A 14483-nucleotide genomic window follows, 5' to 3' on the forward strand; every position below is an offset into this window, starting at 1 on the left:
TTATTATACTTTCCCCTTATTTCATTGATTTGTTACTATTTTTTATCATCATTTGTATTCCTACATATTTGAAATTTATTCTATTCCTTTTCAAACATAAGATGGCTACTTAGCTGATTAATTTTTAGCCCTAATTTTTTTCTAATATGAGCATTTAAGACTACAAATTTCCCTCTATTTATCACCTTTACTGCATTCTATGTAGTTTTATATACAGTATTTTTACTATTGTTTGTTCCAAGTGTTTTAAAAATTTCCACTGTACCTTCTTCTTTGACCCAGAGTTATTCAGGGGTTTTTAACTCTCCAAAGGAAATCTTTTGTTTAACTTTAGTGACTTATACTTAACAACACTGTGGTAAGATGACAAGGTTGGTACAATTCAATTTTTTGATATTTTATAAGACTGGCATTTATGGGCTGGTATATTAATTTTTGAAAATATTTCATGTATGCTTGCAAAGAATATACATTTTCTAGTTGTTGGGTTGAATTATTTATTTGTTGAATCAAACTTTTGTTTTTTCAAATCTTCTAAATCTTTACTAGTTTTCTGTTTTCTCCTTCATCTATCAATAATTGAAGAGAAGTATGTTGAAATCTCCTAATGATGATGTGTTTCTCAATTTTTCCATGTCATTCTTTAGGTAATGCTTATGAACTTAGGTGGTTGATCTTAATCTCTGAGAAACTTGAAGGCCTAAACTGAGGGCACTTTCTTCCAGAAAAAAAAAAAATGCATCTCCCAGAAGCTAGGAATGCTATGGACCTGGATGATTTTAGCCAGGATTCCTGGCTTAGTGTGGGAGCTAAGGTTAGTTTTCCTTTGCTGCTGATCCCAGGCTTGCCTCCCAATTACTAGCCCAAGTATGCAAGGCACAGCACAAAGTAAATTCAATTCAAATATCTGAGTGACAACTTTAGTTTACTAAAAGCAATAAAAACTGAAATATGTTTCCTGCTCCCAAAGAATTTATAATTTAGTGGCAGATAATGGAAGCTATTACCATTATAGATACTATTTTTTAATTATCTATTTTGTGCTAGATACTTTCACCAGGCTTATATGACAAGCTTCTTGTGTCCTTGCCTGGACATTAATTTCTTCATTCATTGTTCAAATTGTTGAAAGTGCACTCTCAAGTGATTTCTTTTGTATCTTCTCTCTGGATTGTCTTCCTTTCTTGCAGGCCATTCACTCCTTTTCAGTTTGATTCAGTTACTCCATTTCTTCTGCCTATTTTATGTTAATCAGGTTGGCAAGTGACCAAAAACTTAACTCAATCTGACTTGACCAAAAAGAAAATGTTTTTGGCTCATGTAACCAAGAAATCTAAGGCAGTGTTTCTGGCTTTAGGCACAGCCTGATCCAAGGACCAAATGATCTGGTCAGGGATATTTCCCTATTTATGGTTCTACTTTCTTCTGTGTTGATTTCACTTTCAAGCAGGTCCTCAACTCATTGAGGCAAGAAGACTGCCAGTAACTCCAAGTCTACATACTTTCCATAAAATTCCAGCTTCGTTCCAGGCAACAGAATTCCTAGAATGTTCACTTTGGCAACATAATTAGCTTTAAGTAAATACTTGGTTTGGTCAGGTCTAATCACTGTGTGAGTCTTGACTGGCTGGATCTATTTCATATGCCTAATTCTGAAGCCTGGGGTCCAGTCACAGAACAGATAGAATGGAAAGCCAGAGTTTTTAAATGCTACAAAGGCCTATATAATTTATCCTAACTTCATCTCCTACCTTTGTCCCTCCTGGCTTATACCACTCCAGCTATACTGGCCTTCTTACTATCTTTAAGGATGTCAATCACACTTGCCCTTCAGGGTTTCTGAATTTACGGTTATCACTGCCTAGAATTTTGTTAACCCAGATATTACTTCAATGAAATTTTTGTTCAAATGTTCCCATATCAGGGAGCCTTTTCTGGACCATCCTAGATTAATCCTAGATCAACCTCCCACTTCCCACTCCTTACCTTACTTTGTTTTTCTCCATGGTACCTATCTAAAAGAATATATAAAATAACAGCAAATACTCATATAGTGCTTTCTATGCAGCAGGCATTAGATTAAGCACTTTACTTGATTAATTTCATGCTCTAACAACCCTATGAAGTAAGTACTATTACTATTCCCAATTTAGAGTTGAGCAAACTGAGAACGGAAAGGTTAAGTAACTTATTCAGGACATGGCAGAGCTGGGATTCAAACGTAATCAGAATGGCTCCCAAGTTTGTGCTTTTAACTACTAGACCACATTAACTCTTATTGTTGTCAGTCTCTCCACCCAAAAAATAAGCTGCATGAAAATAGGGACTTTTTATAGTGATATATCTCTAGCCCTTTGGCATGTAATAATAGATACTCAACAAATATTTGATGAACAAATAAAAGAGGATGCCGATATAGCCAGAAGGGAAAATGGATCCTTAAATATGTACTGCACACAAGCTGCCCTAAATTAACACTGCAAACTGAGAGCTTATCAGTTCCAGTGCTTTCCTTATCATCTATGTGATGACTCAATCGCATAGTTCCAGCTAGCCAGTCCAGAATTTGGGGATCAACCTTCTCTCATTTGCCCTCATGTCCCATATCTAATCAATCTGAATAGCTCTGTATTTGTCCTCCTCTCCACCCTCACCGCCACTGTACCTCAGATCAGGTCACCAATCTCCCATGGGTTAATGCAATAGCCTCCTAACTGGTTTCCCTACTTTCCACCTTTTGGTCTCCCTTTTTCATTCTCCACACTGCAGTCCAAGTGATCTTCTGAAAGTAAAGCCTGGTCATTTTGCTCTTTTTCTTAAAATTCTTCTATGGCTCCAGATATATCACCCTCAGAATAATTTATCAAAGCATTCAAAACCTGTTCTAACCATTGTTTGCCTCTTCAACTTTATCTCTTCCTGATTTCCATCATACACTACGCCCCAGGCTTAACGGAGTACTTGAACTTCTTCAAAGTGCCATCCTCTCTCATCCTCTGCCTTTTGCACATTTCTGTTCCTTGTGCCTAGGTCTGGCTCTATCACTTGGCTAACTGCTATTTGTCTTTCAGGTCTCATTCCTCCTGAACTGCCAGGGGCAGTCTTGTCATCTCTGCTATGTGGACCCATAGGACCCCAGTCTTACTTTTATCATAACACCTACATTGTAGTATAATTTGTTTGCCCGGCTCTCCCATTAAACTGTGTATGCTCTTGTGAACAGACACCATATCTATTGTGCTCAATGATATACTTCCATTATCTAGAATAGGTTCTGGCAGATACCAGGCAAATATATTATTTGGAAAATTAAATGAAGCCCCATTTAATTGGTGAAGATGTTTCTAAAGTTGTTAAACAGTACAGCCCATATCCAAATTCAAGTGAGTCTGGTTCCAAAACACATGTACTTTAATGTACAGACCCTCTTTAAAAGAGGAAAGATAAAAATTCTTCTGGATCGCTGGGTTGATAAAATTATTTTATTTGTAATGTTACTTACATATGTACATATTAGATATAGTAATACTAAACAAAAGCACTACAAACATTAATTTATAATTATATAATTGTAATTTATAATTAATTATAAATTAATGCTGTGATCAGATTAGTGCTGTCATAGTGAATGTGCTTTTCCTATTATATACTTTTTCTCTATTTAAACTAATATTGAATTTGTTTTTACACAGTTTAGAGTATGCCATAAAATCATCTGGTCTACATTTGTATAAACCTATCATTTAAATATTAAGTATTCATCCATATTCTTCACTAGCCTGCATCATTAAATCCATACTATTTGGTACCTGTATTAATTTTAATCAAATACAAATGCAAAGTACTTTCCTTTTAAAACAATGGTCATCCACAATATCCAGAAAATACTTTATCTATTTTAGAATGTCATTTAAAAACAAATACAAGATATAAAAAATTCTCCTACAGAACTAGTTATCCCTAATAATATATGCACATGAACACAAATATCTAAGACATATTTTGTAATCTCATTTAAACAAATACATACACACACACACACACACACACCCCCCAAGGCAATGCCACCACAAAAAGCAGGAGCCTGGGCAAACTTTTCAGACTCATCCTTTTCCTCCAGAAGGATCTGAGACTTCTTCAACAATGTTCCTTAAGAGACTCTGGCCTTGTTCCAAACTTCCCCAGGGTCTCCTGGTCAGATAAACAGGACTGGGATATGACCAGGGCCAGCAAGTTCCACTAGGATAGTTCTGTTTACAGGAGCTCAGACACAATCAGATTGTTTCAAGTCCTTTAAAGTGATTTGGCATAAATAGCCCAGCTATCTCCTCCTAACATTTACAACTTTCTAAGTAGCTGCTCAAGCCCAGAAATTGATAGAATCAAATCAGAACATAAAAGCACCATTATTCTATGGCCTGGTAGCAATTACAGATTCATCTCCTTCAGAGATTTCCATTTATTTTGACTATTCATCAGAATGGGTACGATTATACCATGAAATTATTAGAAATACAATTTTCCACCCATTCCCATTCACTGACGGAGACAAACAAGGATAAGTGAAAGTCCTCAAGTGAGTATAGGACAAATAGTACATTTCACCTGCAGAAGAGATATGATTGATGTAAGAGCCATTTCAAAGTTTCCCCAATGCCACTGGGCCCTCATCTCCCAAAGCATGATTCATCCTTGGTAAAGGTCTCTGTTGGTCCTGGTTGGTTCTGACGCAGGAATTTGGTCCCTAGCGTAGTTTCTGTTTTTGCTCTGGAAAATACTGTCACATCCCATAGTGTCCTTTGCCTGGGGTCTTTTAGATAGAGCTACCAAATTAATTCTCTTCCACAACTACAGGCTTTTTATAAGAATCACATTTGGTGTAAGAAAGAAAAAAAAATCAAGCAAAATTCTTTGCTGATATAATGTCCTGAATTATACCATTATACCCTCTTAATCTCTTAGATTTACTTTGAAAGGAACTAAGTGTGTGTACAAGTGACTCCCAAGCCTGTGGTCTTCAACCATTTTGCCCCAAAATGAACTCTGGAAACTGTACTTCCTTACACATTGACTATTAAACTGTAGAAGTTTGATAGTTGCAAATATGTGATTTCTGGCATATTGTATATTGTGTTATATGTACATTAAATATATCGTTGTCAAAACCTTGGCACTTCGGCTTATTCAGTTTATGGAAAATGGCCACTATATAACTGGCCAGTCCTCACTATCAGAAAAGGTGTGACCTCACTTGAATTTGAAAGGGAATAGAATATGCCACCCCAAAATATGCCATTTGGCATATTGTTTATTTTGAATTAAAGTAACTTAAGAAACAGCCGGTACAAGATGGACACTCTGACCTCCTTTGTCCCCGATAGCAGGAAATAAATCTCCCATTCGAAAGTTACTCTCCCAGTATCAGGAGAATAGCAGGCATCCTTATTATCAGAGATAGTGAGTTTAGGGCCGAGAAGGCTATATAAACAAACCTTGTTACTTCTTCACTAATATGCCACCCAAGCCCAAATGCTTTGTCTTGTCAATTCTTCACAAATGTATTGTTTCCTTGTATAAAAGGTATAAAAGCTGCCTGCTTAGGTTACTTCTTTGAGTGTCATATTTTTTTTCAATAAATTTATTTATCTTTTTTAGTTTTGACTGCATTGGGTCTTCCTTGCTGCACACAGGCTTTCTCTAGTTGCTCCAAGTGGGAGCTACTCTTCGTTGCGGTGGCTTCTCTTGTTGCGGAGCACAGGCTCTAGGCACGCAGGCTTCATTAGTTGTGGCACGTGGGCTCAGTAGCTGTGGCTCGCAGGCTCTAGAGCACAGGCTCAGTAGTTGTGGTGCACGGGCTTAGCTGCTCCACGGCATGTGGGATCTTCCTGGACCAGGGGTCGAACCCATGTCCCCTGCATTGGGAGGCAGATTCTTAACCACTGCGCCACCAGGGAAGTCTCAAGTGTTATATTTTTATGGGCTTGCATATGTATGAAATTAAATGTTTTTCTGCTGTTAATCTGCCTTATGTCAATTTAATTACTATTTAATTATTAGACTAACCACAGAGCTTAGAAGGTAAGAAGGGAAAAGTTTTTCTTCCCTACAAATTCAAAGCAGTGAGTTGAAAAACATTCCTGTTACAACCTATTCCTATCTCCTTCAAAATTCTCTCTCTGGAGCTATGCATTCTGGGTTTTTCCCTTTGTTTGGATTGTTCCCCAAAGATTTTTATAGCATGGAACAGCACACCAGAGTAAGAACAGGGATGAGTGAGGTAGTCTTTCTTTTGTAAAGAAGGAGAAGGGAATACATAAACAAGGACTTACTGTATAGCATAGGGAACTATATTCAGTATCTTGTAATAAGCTATAATGGAAAAGAATCTGAAAAAGTATATATATATATATATATATACACACACACACACACACACACACATACACAGAGATTTGGAATCACTTTGCTATAGACCTGAAACACAATATTGAAAATCAACTATACTTCAATAAGAAATTTTTTTAAAATGATGGAGAAGGGGATTTGCATGAAATGAGTCAGTTAAAGAAGTCCTGAGGCATCCAGTCTCATCTTAGGAGAGCTCATTCTAAATTCAGGGTACATATGAAACTGAGGATTTGCAAAATAATTCCATACCACCATTTGAAAATGAAGATTACCTGTCCCAGAGCATTTCACCTACGTATGCTGAAGGTAGGATAATAAAAATATCTCCAAGATTTCTGAAATTTCCATTTGAGTTAATAAAAGCTGCAACATCTCAGTTCAAAGGAAACAATCTGGGTTCTGAGGTTAAATAGAAATGCTCCATGGCATGAATTTCACAAATTTTTTTCTGAATTAAGAGTAAAAAAAAATTAAAGGTTAATTAATCTCAGAATATTTACACTTAAATTTACATACATACTCTGTGATAGAAGAGCTGTTTGATGCAGTAAGGTTCAGTTGGAACAGCTAATATAATACTTATTGAATGTGATTAAACTTTGAGCTTAGTTGCCGGTTATGGTTTCTCACAATTTCTTTTATTTATTATTTGTTTGTTTATTTATATATTTTTGGACATGCCTCTTGGCTTATGGGATCTCAGTTCCCCAACCAGGGATTGAACCCGGGCCACAGCAGTGAAAGCACCGAGTCCTAACCACTAGACCACCAGGGAACTCCCACAATTTGCTTTTTATGGTCACAATTTTTGGTCACCAAGAACTGTTTCATCAGTTTTAATAATAACACTGTCTTATATTAAAAACTTTATTCCACAGTGTCAAAATTAAATTTAAAACTGCAAGTGTCTTCAGGAAGAAAAAGATTCAGAGAGAAGAAGAAAGGAAATAAAATACGAGCATTCAAAAGAAAAATTATGGATAAAAAAATTCAAAACCCAGAGGTGGACTCAACACAATTCTGCCAAATTACCAAATTCCTGTCTTTGTTATTTGAAATTTTTTATTTTGGCATGATTTCTAAATACCAATTTTCTTCACATTTTAGAAAGGACATAAAAATCTGAGGTAATAGTGAAGAAAGGGAAGTTAGAGACTGTGTCCTTTGAAGTCCTTTACACTATACAGGAGAGTTTTGCTCAGCAGAATTCCAGATTATAATCTAGACTATAATCTATAAACATTGTTTTCTGCAATCCAAAGTAGACTCTCCAAAACCTAAATACACTATTTTTATTTATTAATATATGATTTTGTCCCAGGGTTTGAAGCACAAATGTACTGACTACTTTAAAATAATAAATAAACAGGTATGGAGTTAGGGTTATGGTCATCTACATTACTCCTTTTGAATAGAAATGCTAGTATACCACTGCTGGTATCTACTTCACACCTAGTTCTTTGAGACCAAGTTGGGAAAATAAGTAGTCACAAGGAGGAAGACAGCAGAGAAAGTTGTTCTTCCTTTTCTTGAAAAAAAAAAAAAAAGTATGACTTGAACTGCTCACTGAAATATTTAACACTATAATCAGCTTCATAATTTTTAATAGTTTTATAGTTGGTTTTATGTAAAAGTATCTCTAGGTTTTTATGAATAAAGACTAGAATTTTACCTCTATGCTTTACTCATCATTCTTAAAGTTTTCATCCCAATGCTTGCTTCAGCAGCATATATACTAAAATTGGAATGATACAGAGAAGATTAGCACGGCCCCGGCGCAAGGATGACACACAAATTCATGAAGCGTTCCATATTTTTGTGGGATAGGAGGGTGGGAGGGAGAAGCAAGAGGGAGGCGATATGGGGGTATACGTATACGTATAGCTGATTCATTCACTTTGTTATAAAGCAGAAACTAACACACCATTGTAAAGTAATTATACTCCAATAAAGATGTTAAAAAAACTTTTTTTCATCCCAAATTCAAGACAATTACATTTGTCTCCTTTTAGTTCTTTCCTGTATACATAATTGTGTAATGTCCATCATGAGTCTGAACATCATTATTACTACTACATCTGAGCCCACTACTTCAAAGAAGTAACAAAGTTGTTTTTGTAAAGTACCTGATAATCCACAAAGGACTAATAAATTAAGTATTGTTTGTCTAACATAAGCATTACTTACACTAAGCACAGATAGTTATTTGCAAAGTTGTTTTTGTTTTGCGGTACGCGGGCCTCTCACTGTTGTGGCCTCTCCCGTTGCGGAGCACAGGCTCCGGATGCGCAGGCCTAGCGGCCATGGCTCACGGGCCTATCTGCTCCGCGGCATGTGGGATCTTCCCGGACCGGGGCGCAAACCCGTGTCCCCTGCATCGGCAGGTGTACTCTCAACCACTGCGCCACCAGGGAAGCCCTGCAAAGTTGTTTTAAAGGGCATTTCTGGACACTAAAAAAGTATCAAAAATGAAATTTTGTTATCTCAAAATACGATTATAGGTTAAACTTAAGTCTTTAAATGCTGACGATGTAAGTCCTAGAATATATTGTCAGTAAAACAAAAATCACTTTATAATACACTTAAAATAATTTCAACAATCTATTTCACTTTCCTAAAAAATACAGTAAATTGTTAATCTGCTCCCCTTAAGGGGCTGTTTTCTATATGAAAAATGACAAACATCAGCAAGGTGCAATCACAACAGAGTGAGGTAAAATTGTGCATTTCTAATTTGCATCCTAAATCTGAATCATCACCCTCTAGAGGGGTTACTGGCAATTGGCATGACAAAGGCCTACACCTTAGAGGGAATTACTGAAGACAAGGTTTGGGGCTAATTTAAATAATGTAACTGATATTACTGGATCCACAAGAAGAGAGAATTCCATGGGTCACAGTAATTAGCCAAAAAGTTGCTCAAGACACACTGTTCCATTTAACTATGCATATGGGAACTTCAAAGACAGCTACTACCTTAGAAACTTACAATAGAGGAGAGAAAGTAAGCAAAAATAATACAAGTGTAAAGATTCACATAATACAAAAATTACAGTGGAGAGCTTCCCTGGTGGCGCAGTGGTTGAGAGCCTGCCTGCCGATGCAGGGGACACGGGTTCGTGCCCCGATCCGGGAAGATCCCACATGCCGCGGAGCGGCTAGGCCCGTGAGCCATGGCCGCTGAGCCTGCGCATCTGGAGCCTGTGCTCCGCAACGGGAGAGGCCACAATAGTGAGAGGCCCGCGTACCGCAAAAAAAAAAACATACAGTGGAGGGACTTCCCTGGTGGTCCAGTGGGTAAGACTCCATGCTCCCAATGCAGGGGCCCTGGGTTTGATCCCTGGCTAGGGAACTAGATCCCACATCCATGCGGAAAGTAAGAAGCCTGCAAGCCACAACTAAGAGTCCACATGCTGCAACTAAAAGATCCCATGTGCCACAACTAAGACCTGGCACAGCCTAAATAAATAAATGTTTTTAAAAAATACAATGGAGACAAGGGATAGGTAGGATTTGAGGAGAAAATTGAATTTCTATGGACAAAGTCACAGAGAATCAAGAATGGGGTAGAACTCAGGATGAGTCAAAGGAAGAGGGAAAAAAGTTTAAAAGAGTTTAAAGATTAGAAGGTTACAGGTGGCCCTGTGCCCAACTTTTCATAGGCTGGGAAGCAAAGCTTGAGAAACTTGATGTTGTCTTGGGCGGAGTGCGTATAGCAACAGATCAAAGAAAAAGAGGAAGAAAACGTGCTCTCAGCTGCCGGGGGATCTCGCTGAGTTGCTTTTGTCTTGTGGGCTTCTGTTGGGATTGGTGTTTCCTCCCGGGAGACAGCTGCGTGTGCTTTGAGGAGGCTCACTCCCTGCCAGATGGGTGATGGAAGTCTAAACATGAGGAAGGATCTTGGTGCTCTGGTCGGTGTCAGGCCTGAACCTCTGAGGTGGGAGAGCCAAGTTCAGGACATTGGACCACCAGAGACCTCCCGGCCCCACATAATATCAACTGGCGAGAGCTCTCAGAGATCTCCGTCTCAACACTAAGACCCAGCTCCACTCAACAACCAGCAACCTCCAGTGCTGGACACCCCATGACAAACAAATAGCAAGACAGGAACACAACCCTACCCATTAGCAGAGAGGCGGCCTAAAATCATAATAAGGTCACAGACACCCCAAAACACACCACCAGACGCAGCCCTGCCCAACTGAAAGAAAAGATTCTGCCTCATCCACCAGAACACAGGCACCAGTCCCCTCCACCAGGAAGCCTACACAACCCACTGAACCAACCTTACCCACTGGGAGCAGACACCAAAAACAACGGGGAACTGTGAACCTGCAGCCTGCAAAAAGAAGACCCCAAACACAGTAAGTTAAGCAAAATGAGAAGACAGAAAAACACACAGCAGATGAAGGAGCAAGGTAAAACCCACCAGACCAAACAAATGAAGAGGAAATACACAGTCTATCTGAAAAAGAATTCAGTTATGATAGTAGAGACCCAAAATTTTGGAAACAGATGGAGAAAATACAAGAAACGTTTAACAAGAACCTAGAAGAACTAAAGAGCAAACAAACAATGAAAAATAACACAATACATGAAATTTAAAATTCTCTAGAAGGAATCAATAGCAGAATAACTGAGGCAGAAGAACAGATAAGTGGCCTGCAAGATAAAATAGTAGAAATAATTACTGCAGAGCAGAAAAAAGAAAAAAGAATGAAAAGAATTGAGGACAGTCTCAGAGACCTCTGGGACAACATTAAATGCACCAACATTTGAATTATAGGGGTCCCAGAAGAAGAGAAAAAGAAAGGGACTGAGAAAATATTTGAAGAGGTTATAGTTGAAAACTTCCCTAATATGGGAAAGGAAATAATCAAGTCCAGGAAGCACAGAGAGTCCCATACAGGATAAAACCAAGGAGAAATATGCTAAGACACATATTAATCAAACTCTCAAAAACTAAATACAAAGAAAAAATATTAAAAGCAGCAAGGGAAAAGCAACAAATAACATACAAGGGAATCCCCATAATGTTAACAGCTGATCTTTCAGCAGAAACTCTGCAAGCCAGAAGGGAGTGGCAGGACATATTTAAAGTGCTGAAAGGGTAAAACCTACAACCAAGATTACTCTACCCAGCAAGGGTCTCATTAAGAGTCGATGGAGAAATTAAAACCTTTACAGACAAGCAAAAACTAAGAGAATTCAGCACCACCAAACCAGATTTACAACGAATGCTAAAGGTACTTCTCTAAGTGAGAAACACAAGAGAAGGAAAAGACCTGCAATAACAAACCCAAAACAATTAAGAAAATGGTAATAGGAACATATATATATCGATAACTACCTTGAATGTAAATGGATTAAATGCTCCTACCAAAAGACAAAGATTGGCTGAATGGATACTAAAACAGGATCCATATATATGCTGTCCACAAGAGACCCACTTCAGACCTAGGGACACATACAGACTGAAAGTGAGGGGATGGAAAAAGATATTTCATGCAAATGGAAATCAAAAGAAAGCTGGAGTAGCAATTCTTATATCAGACAAAACAGACTTTAAAATAAAGACTATTACAAGAGACAAAGAAGGACACTACATAATGATCAAGGGATCAATCCAAGGAGAAGATATAACAATTGTAAATATTTATGCACCCAACATAGGAGCACCTCAATATATAAAGCAAATGCTAACAGCCATAAAAGGGGAAATTGACAGTAACACAGTAATAGTAGGGGACTTTAACACCCCACTTTCACCAATGGACAGATCATCCAAAATGAAAATAAATAAGAAAACACAAGCTTTAAATGACACATTAAACAATATGGACTTAATTGATATTTATAGGACATTTCATCCAAAAACAACAGAACTCAAGTGCTCATGGCACATTCTCCAAGATAGATCATATCTTGGGTCACAAATCAAGCCTTGGTAAACTTAAGAAAACTGAAATCGTATCAAGTATCTTTTCCGACTACTACTACTAGCTATAAGACTAGATATCAATTACAGGAATAAAAACTGTAAGAAATACAAACACAAGGAGGCTAAACAATACACTACTAAATAACCAAGAGATCACTGAAGAAATCAAAGAGGCAATCAAAAAATACCTAGAAACAAATGACAATGAAAACACGATGACCCAAAACCTATGGGATGCAGCAAAAGCAGTTCTAAGAGGGAAGTTTATAGCAATACAGTCCTACCTCAAAAAACCAGAAAAATCTTAAATAAACAACCTAAACTTATACCTAAAGCAATTAGAGAAAGAAGAACAAAAAAAATCCAAAGTTAGCAGAAGGAAAGAAATCATAAAGATCAGATCAGAAATAAATGAAAAAGAAATGAAGGAAACGACAGCAAAGATCAGTAAAGCTAAAAGTTGGTTCTTTGAAAAGATAAACAAAATTGATAAACCATTAGCCAGACTCATCAAGAAAAAAAGGGAGAAGACTGAAATCAACAGAAGTAGAAATGAAAAAGGAGAAGTAACAACTGACACTGCAGAAATACAAGGGATGATGAGAGATTACTGCAAGCAACTATATGCCTATAAAATGGACAACCTGGAGGAAATGGACAAATTCTTAGAAAAGCACAACCTTCCAAGACTGAACCAGGAAGAAATATAAAATATAAACAGACCAATCACAAGCACTAAAACTGAAACTGTGATTAAAAATCTTTCAACAAACAAAAGCCCAGGACCAGGTGGCTTCACAGGCAAATTCTATCAAACACTTAGAGAAGAGCTAACACCTATCATTCTCAAACTCTTCCAAAATATAGCAGAGGGAGGAACACTCCCAAACTCATTCTACAAGGCCACCATCACCCTGACACCAAAACCAGACAAGGATGTCACAAAAAAGAAAACTATAGGGCCAATATCACTGATGCACATAGATGCAAAACTCTTCAACAAAATACTAGCAAACAGGGATTCCCTGGTGGCGCAGTGGTTGGGAGTCCGCCTGCCGATGCAGGGGACGCGGGTTTGTGCCCCGGTCTGGGAGGATTCTGCATGCCACGGAGCGGCTGGGTCCGTGGGCCATGGCCGCTGGACCTGCATGTCCAGAGCCTGTGCTCTGCGACAGGAGGGGCCACAGTGGTGAGAGACCCGTGTACCGCAAAAAAAAAAAAAAAAAAAAAAAATACTAGCAAACAGAATCCAGCAGCACATTAAAAGGATCATACATCATGATGAAGTGGGTTTTGCCCCAGGAATGCAAGGATTCTTCAATATATGTAAATCAATCAATGTGATATACCATATTAACAAATTGAAGGAGAAAAACCATATAAGCATCTCAATAGATGCAGAAAAAGCTTTTGACAAAATTCAACACCGACTTATGATAAAAAAAAACCTCCAGAAAGTAGGCATAAAGGGAACTTGCCTCAACATAATAAAGGCCATATATGACAAACACACAGCCAACATCATTCTCAATGGTGAAAAACTGAAACCATTTCCACTAAGATCAGGAACAAGACAAGGTTGCCCACTCTCATCAATATTATTCAACATAGTTTTGGAAGTTTTAGCCACAGCAATCAGAGATGAAAAAAAAAAATAGGAATCCAAATCAGAAAAGAAGAAGTATAACTGTCACCATTTGCAGATGATAGGATACTGTACACAGAGAATCCTAAAGATGCTACCAGAAAAACAGTAGAGCTAATCAATGAATTTGGTAAAGAAGCAGGATACAAAATTAATGCACAGAAATCTCTTGCATTCTTATACACTAATGATGAAAAATCTGAAAGAGAAATTAAGGAAACACTCCCATTTACCACTGCAACAAAAAGAATAAAATACCTAGGGATAAACCTACCTAAGGAGACAAAAGACCTGTAGGCAGAAGACTATAAGACAGTGATCAATTAAAGATGATACAAACAGATGGAGAGATATACTGTGTTCAAAACACCTTAAAGAACTAAAAGTAGAATGACCATATGACCCAGCAATCCCAATACTGGGCATATACCCTGAGAAAACCATAATTCAAAAAGGCTCATGTAGGGCTTCCCTGGTGGCGCAGTGGTT

At 37.8% G+C, this 14483-nt stretch overlaps 1 protein-coding gene and 1 non-coding gene across 3 annotated transcripts in view; one reads left to right on the plus strand and one right to left on the minus strand.

The window, feature by feature from the left end:
- Positions 1-14483, minus strand: part of LOC112412980 (monocarboxylate transporter 1-like) — a 35459-nt gene that overhangs the window by 20295 nt on the left and 681 nt on the right. The window contains exon 2 of one of the 2 annotated variants that reach the window (XM_024764777.1): positions 8081-8143. The exons of the other annotated variant lie outside the window; for it this stretch is intronic. The gene's annotated coding sequence lies outside the window, so the exon portion shown is untranslated. The remainder of the gene's footprint in view (positions 1-8080; positions 8144-14483) is intronic. 2 annotated transcript variants of the gene reach the window in all.
- On the plus strand, positions 8120-8226 carry LOC112413087 (U6 spliceosomal RNA). Its single transcript, XR_003005895.1, has one exon. It is a non-coding gene; the product is annotated as a U6 spliceosomal RNA (small nuclear RNA).

Source organism: Neophocaena asiaeorientalis, unplaced genomic scaffold, assembly GCF_003031525.2.
Source record: "Neophocaena asiaeorientalis asiaeorientalis breed wild unplaced genomic scaffold, Neophocaena_asiaeorientalis_V1.1 scaffold62, whole genome shotgun sequence".
Lineage (NCBI taxonomy): Eukaryota > Metazoa > Chordata > Mammalia > Artiodactyla > Phocoenidae > Neophocaena > Neophocaena asiaeorientalis.